This window comes from Schistocerca americana, unplaced genomic scaffold, assembly GCF_021461395.2.
Source record: "Schistocerca americana isolate TAMUIC-IGC-003095 unplaced genomic scaffold, iqSchAmer2.1 HiC_scaffold_1182, whole genome shotgun sequence".
Lineage (NCBI taxonomy): Eukaryota > Metazoa > Arthropoda > Insecta > Orthoptera > Acrididae > Schistocerca > Schistocerca americana.
In genome coordinates, this window is record NW_025725245.1 from 1 (window position 1) to 7500 (window position 7500).

The window sequence follows — 7500 nt, forward strand, 5'->3', positions numbered from 1 at the left end:
GGCGTCGTACGGCTCCACACCGGAGCGGACAGGCAGTCGGGCGAAAGTCATTCAAAACCGGCGCCAGGCGCCAGGTGCCGCAGGCCAGCCGCTCCAGCGCTTCAGCGCTCGTACCACACAACATTGGCGTTAGTTTTGAGACGCACGCGTGGTTCCGCACGCGGCGCACGGCTACTGCGAGCCGTACAGGTAGCGTGTTGCGCGACACGACACGCACATCGAAAGACATGCAGTCTAGTCGGTAATGATCCTTCCGCAGGTTCACCTACGGAAACCTTGTTACGACTTTTACTTCCTCTAAATGATCAAGTTTGGTCATCTTTCCGGTAGCATCGGCAACGACAGAGTCAATGCCGCGTACCAGTCCGAAGACCTCACTAAATCATTCAATCGGTAGTAGCGACGGGCGGTGTGTACAAAGGGCAGGGACGTAATCAACGCGAGCTTATGACTCGCGCTTACTGGGAATTCCTCGTTCATGGGGAACAATTGCAAGCCCCAATCCCTAGCACGAAGGAGGTTCAGCGGGTTACCCCGACCTTTCGGCCTAGGAAGACACGCTGATTCCTTCAGTGTAGCGCGCGTGCGGCCCAGAACATCTAAGGCATCACAGACCTGTTATTGCTCAATCTCGTGCGGCTAGAAGCCGCCTGTCCCTCTAAGAAGAAAAGTAATCGCTGACAGCACGAAGGATGTCACGCGACTAGTTAGCAGGCTAGAGTCTCGTTCGTTATCGGAATTAACCAGACAAATCGCTCCACCAACTAAGAACGGCCATGCACCACCACCCACCGAATCAAGAAAGAGCTATCAATCTGTCAATCCTTCCGGTGTCCGGGCCTGGTGAGGTTTCCCGTGTTGAGTCAAATTAAGCCGCAGGCTCCACTCCTGGTGGTGCCCTTCCGTCAATTCCTTTAAGTTTCAGCTTTGCAACCATACTTCCCCCGGAACCCAAAAGCTTTGGTTTCCCGGAGGCTGCCCGCCGAGTCATCGGAGGAACTGCGGCGGATCGCTGGCTGGCATCGTTTATGGTTAGAACTAGGGCGGTATCTGATCGCCTTCGAACCTCTAACTTTCGTTCTTGATTAATGAAAACATACTTGGCAAATGCTTTCGCTTCTGTTCGTCTTGCGACGATCCAAGAATTTCACCTCTAACGTCGCAATACGAATGCCCCCGCCTGTCCCTATTAATCATTACCTCGGGTTCCGAAAACCAACAAAATAGAACCGAGGTCCTATTCCATTATTCCATGCACACAGTATTCAGGCGGGCTTGCCTGCTTTAAGCACTCTAATTTGTTCAAAGTAAACGTGCCGGCCCACCGAGACACTCACTCAAGAGCACCCTGGTAGGATTGCAACGGGGTCCGCCTCGGGACGCACGAGCACGCACGAGGCGCGTCGCACGCCTTCAGCTCGCCCCACGGCAGGACGTCCCACGATACATGCCAGTTAAACACCGACGGGCGGTGAACCAACAGCGTGGGACACAAATCCAACTACGAGCTTTTTAACCGCAACAACTTTAATATACGCTATTGGAGCTGGAATTACCGCGGCTGCTGGCACCAGACTTGCCCTCCAATAGATACTCGTTAAAGGATTTAAAGTGTACTCATTCCGATTACGGGGCCTCGGATGAGTCCCGTATCGTTATTTTTCGTCACTACCTCCCCGTGCCGGGAGTGGGTAATTTGCGCGCCTGCTGCCTTCCTTGGATGTGGTAGCCGTTTCTCAGGCTCCCTCTCCGGAATCGAACCCTGATTCCCCGTTACCCGTTACAACCATGGTAGGCGCAGAACCTACCATCGACAGTTGATAAGGCAGACATTTGAAAGATGCGTCGCCGGTACGAGGACCGTGCGATCAGCCCAAAGTTATTCAGAGTCACCAAGGCAAACGGACCGGACGAGCCGACCGATTGGTTTTGATCTAATAAAAGCGTCCCTTCCATCTCTGGTCGGGACTCTGTTTGCATGTATTAGCTCTAGAATTACCACAGTTATCCAAGTAACGTGGGTACGATCTAAGGAACCATAACTGATTTAATGAGCCATTCGCGGTTTCACCTTAATGCGGCTTGTACTGAGACATGCATGGCTTAATCTTTGAGACAAGCATATGACTACTGGCAGGATCAACCAGGGAGCTGCGTCAACTAGAGCTGAGCAGCCGGCCGCCCGGGAGTGTGTCCCGGGGGCCCGCGCGAACACGCAAGCGTCCGCTCAATTATTCTGCAAACAGGAGGAGGCTGAGCTCCCCTGCACAATACACCTCGAAACCCTCTCAGGTCCCGGCGGCGCGCAGCGCCGTCCTAAGTACTTGGTCGGGTTCGAGAGAGGCGCAATCGCCCGGAGTTTGGCGAGTAGACGCTTTAGGTGCGACCACCCGTGCTCCCAACTGAGCTTGCCGCTGCCGACAGAGGCCCGGGAGCGTGCTGTCGTGGCATTGCCGGCGGGAGACAACACGCGCCACCTACGGTGGCCGGCAGCTCCAACGCCAGCGCCACAGAAGGACAAAAGCCCCACTTGGGTGCCGAAGCGAACTCTCCCAGCACAGCGCACGCGCCAACACGTCCGCACAGCTGCGATACAAACCACCTGCGAGAACCGCAGAGGCGACCGAGCAGCAGACGGCGTCGCGGCGCCGAGCGCCGGGCGGCGGCGCATCCTCAGCGCACACAGTCCTCAATCGGACCAGCACACTGCAGATGTCCACCGCGCTTCGCACCGGGCCCGCGAGGACCTACTTTGGCCGCACGGCGCCGCGTGCAGGGTGCGCCGGCGCGCAGCTGCGCCGCCTGCCGCCTCCGTCGGCCGGCGCGCCTGCCACTGGCCGCCCCCACCAGCCGGCTGTAGCGCGTGCGCCCACGCACCGCGCGGCCAGCACGCCGGGAGGCCCCCCCTCACCGGCCGGGGACGGTCCCACCCAGCCACCGCCGCGTATCGCTTCACACCCACATGCCATTCACGTTCGTGGGCATGGTGGGTATCGCTGAAACAACCGGTTGGTAGCTCAACCGATCGTCGCCATCACTGATTCACCTCTAGCGAGAACAACCGCACCACAACCGTTTACCAGTTGTTCATTTGCGTAACGTCACCAGCAAACGTAGACGTCCATCGCCATTTGCAAATTCAACGATTGTTGCATGCCTGTGTCAGGTGTCACGACACACTATGTCTGCCCACATACACGCAACAACATGTGCACGCTTCGCGAACACGTGGAAGGTGGCCCCCGTACGTATGCGATGTCCATTGCGCGAACGACTGTCAACCGGCCTCTGTCGCATGTCGCAGATGTGGAACGCAGTGCACCATGCTATCACGGTGTGTGAGAAGAGACGACTACGTCTGACAACACGCGCCACTACATCAACAGACGGCTCATGCTGATCGCCATCCACGGCATACCATACTGCAATCCAGCTCTTATAGGGAGACGACACGTAGCTGAGTGCACAATATTTGGACCGTATGGTTCGCCGTTGTTGGCGCAGTCGTGGTACGGTCACACATGTACCACGATGTATCATTCAGTACATGAGGACCAATGTGCAGTACAGTGTGTGATTTGGACGTACAACATCAGCGGACAGTTGACACACGCCGTACCACAACGTAGGCTGTGCTTCGCCATGCAAATGCCAATGAACAACTGCGAAGGGCATTGAGCATGTACGTCCTGCTGCCATCCGCATTACAGTGTATAGCTGCAAGGTGTTTAACATGAAGCGATACTCTGGGGACCAGGCAGTGCGAGTAGCAAACTATATTGCGGGGGTTGCAGTTAGGCAACACCACACTAATTTAACGCGTCGTATGACAATTACAGAGCAGGTTAAGGCCCAACGTGTGTTGGGTTAAGGCCCAACGTGTGTTGGGTTAAGGCCCAACGTGTGTTGGGTTAAGGCCCAACGTGTGTTGGGTTAAGGCCCAACGTGTGTTGGGTTAAGGCCCAACGTGTGTTGGGTTAAGGCCCAACGTGTGTTGGGTTAAGGCCCAACGTGTGTTGGGTTAAGGCCCAACGTGTGTTGGGTTAAGGCCCAACGTGTGTTGGGTTAAGGCCCAACGTGTGTTGGGTTAAGGCCCAACGTGTGTTGGGTTAAGGCCCAACGTGTGTTGGGTTAAGGCCCAACGTGTGTTGGGTTAAGGCCCAACGTGTGTTGGGTTAAGGCCCAACGTGTGTTGGGTTAAGGCCCAACGTGTGTTGGGTTAAGGCGCAACGTGTGTTGGGTTAAGGCGCAACGTGGGTTACGTTAAGGCGCAACGTGGGTTACGTTAAGGCGCAACGTGGGTTACGTTAAGGCGCAACGTGGGTTACGTTAAGGCGCAACGTGGGTTACGTTAAGGCGCAACGTGGGTTACGTTAAGGCGCAACGTGGGTTACGTTAAGGCGCAACGTGGGTTACGTTAAGGCCCAATATAGGTTAGGTTAAGGCCCAATATAGGTTAGGTTAAGGCCCAATATAGGTTAGGTTAAGGCCCAATATAGGTTAGGTTAAGGCCCAATATAGGTTAGGTTAAGGTACAATATAGGTTAGGTTAAGGTACAATATAGGTTAGGTTAAGGTACAATATAGGTTAGGTTAAGGTACAATATGGGTTAGGTTAAGGTACAATATGGGTTAGGTTAAGGCGCAATATGGGTTAGGTTAAGGCGCAATATGGGTTAGGTTAAGGCGCAATATGGGTTAGGTTAAGGCGCAATATGGGTTAGGTTAAGGCGCAATATGGGTTAGGTTAAGGCGCAATATGGGTTAGGTTAAGGCGCAATATGGGTTAGGTTAAGGCGCAATATGGGTTAGGTTAAGGCGCAATATGGGTTAGGTTAAGGTACAATATAGGTTAGGTTAAGGTACAATATAGGTTAGGTTAAGGTACAATATAGGTTAGGTTAAGGTACAATATGGGTTAGGTTAAGGTACAATATAGGTTAGGTTAAGGCACAATATGGGTTAGGTTAAGGCGCAATATGGGTTAGGTTAAGGCGCAATATGGGTTAGGTTAAGGCGCAATATGGGTTAGGTTAAGGCGCAACGTGGGTTACGTTAAGGCGCAACGTGGGTTACGTTAAGGCGCAACGTGGGTTACGTTAAGGCGCAACGTGGGTTACGTTAAGGCGCAACGTGGGTTACGTTAAGGCGCAACGTGGGTTACGTTAAGGCCCAATATAGGTTAGGTTAAGGCCCAATATAGGTTAGGTTAAGGCCCAATATAGGTTAGGTTAAGGCCCAATATAGGTTAGGTTAAGGCCCAATATAGGTTAGGTTAAGGTACAATATAGGTTAGGTTAAGGTACAATATAGGTTAGGTTAAGGTACAATATGGGTTAGGTTAAGGCGCAATATGGGTTAGGTTAAGGCGCAATATGGGTTAGGTTAAGGCGCAATATGGGTTAGGTTAAGGCGCAACGTGGGTTACGTTAAGGCGCAACGTGGGTTACGTTAAGGCGCAACGTGGGTTACGTTAAGGCGCAACGTGGGTTACGTTAAGGCGCAACGTGGGTTACGTTAAGGCGCAACGTGGGTTACGTTAAGGCCCAATATAGGTTAGGTTAAGGCCCAATATAGGTTAGGTTAAGGCCCAATATAGGTTAGGTTAAGGCCCAATATAGGTTAGGTTAAGGTACAATATGGGTTAGGTTAAGGTACAATATAGGTTAGGTTAAGGCGCAACGTGGGTTACGTTAAGGCCCAATATAGGTTAGGTTAAGGCCCAATATAGGTTAGGTTAAGGCCCAATATAGGTTAGGTTAAGGCCCAATATAGGTTAGGTTAAGGCCCAATATAGGTTAGGTTAAGGTACAATATAGGTTAGGTTAAGGTACAATATAGGTTAGGTTAAGGTACAATATGGGTTAGGTTAAGGTACAATATGGGTTAGGTTAAGGTACAATATAGGTTAGGTTAAGGCACAATATGGGTTAGGTTAAGGCGCAATATGGGTTAGGTTAAGGCGCAATATGGGTTAGGTTAAGGCGCAATATGGGTTAGGTTAAGGCGCAATATGGGTTAGGTTAAGGCACAATACGGGTTAGGTTAAGGCACAATACGGGTTAGGTTAAGGCACAATACGGGTTAGGTTAAGGCACACATTGTTGTAAGGAAAGGTGTTTTCGGGGGGGGGGGGGGGGCTGGTTTGTTGATTGTGATTATCGTAAGTAAATGACTGCGGCATCATCTGATTTGCCACGTCAGGGTGCACCTTTGGCTCATAACAGGCGGCGCTCTGATTCCATGCTTGTGGCAGACCTGTGTCTTTCATTCGTGCCATTGTTTGTGTGGTGTGACAGGAGGCAGTATTGTGATGTTGGGTGCACCCCTGTGTAGGACATGTGTGGGTGTTGGTGGCTTAGCTGAGCAATGGTGGTTGTCGGAAGGGTGGGATATTCTGTTTTCCGAGTGGACCTCCCGGTCTGGTTATGATAGTGTGGATTGTCTAATGTGGCAGAGAGGATGCACTGGGTGTTGTTCCATGCTGGTGCTTAGATATTGTCTGTGTGCCTGTTACAGGCAGAGAGTAGTGCGTGATAAGAGTGTCTGGCTGACGTGTGATTGTGAGCAGAGTCTTTCAGCATGTATACGGACAGTTGTATACATTATCTGTATTCTGATGGCTCTATCTATTACTAATCAGCGCCGTGTATACGTTTAATCCGGTTCCAGTCGAAACTATTGTATCTCTGTACATTAGTGACACGGCGAGCCCGCTATGTAGTTACTCGTCTCGGCAGCTTCCACCGGTGTATGGCAAATGATTATAAGGAATCAGTCTAGTCGTCAATACCGATAGTGTGACGTCACATGTCTGGGGTGGGGGACGCTGCGCCCTTCCGGTGGGTCATGGCCTAGGAAGACTCTTCCCACGCAGGGGGGCTTGGACTGTCATTGACTCTTCCGAGTAATATACTTGCCGTACGTTTTTGCGACTGCGAGTGCAACGCTCACCGGTACCGACATGGATGGAGCGCCTCCTAGCTGCCGCTGAGCATCTGCATTCGTACAGAGAGCAACGCGCTCGCGTCTGTAGCTCGTACGTGGTACAGCTCGCAGCTCATGTATAGGGACAGCGGGAATGTCGCATATTGGACATAACTCTTCATGAAACGCACGTTATAGGGGTGGATTGCACATTGCGAGTGCGAGCAAAGTCCGCCGTTCATCCGCTGGAGCTGCGAGTTGGGCGGTTGGGGTGGGGCACGAACAGGTGCAGGTGGAGTGATTGCCGGTCCACGACTTCGTGCGGCAGAGGCGCTGGCGTTGGGGTGCTGTTGTCGACAGAGGATGCAGGCTTTGTGGGTGGGGTCGAAAGAAGGGCACTGTGGGCCCATGGCTGTCTTAGTCGGCTTGGCGTCTCATAGATGACGGTATCGTCGTTGCAGGAGGTCATGTTGCGGGAGACCTACAGATGGCGGTATGTTTTGCGGTGCGCTCGACATGGCGGACGTAGTGTTGTCAGATTCGCATAGATGGAGGTATTGCATGTGGTTTCGC

The 7500-nt window shown here is 52.5% G+C and overlaps 1 non-coding gene across 1 annotated transcript; it reads right to left on the reverse strand.

The window, feature by feature from the left end:
• Positions 1-242: 242 nt before the first annotated feature.
• LOC124562772 lies at positions 243-2150 on the reverse strand. Its single transcript, XR_006969626.1, has one exon. It is a non-coding gene; the product is annotated as a small subunit ribosomal RNA (ribosomal RNA).
• Positions 2151-7500: the final 5350 nt, after the last annotated feature.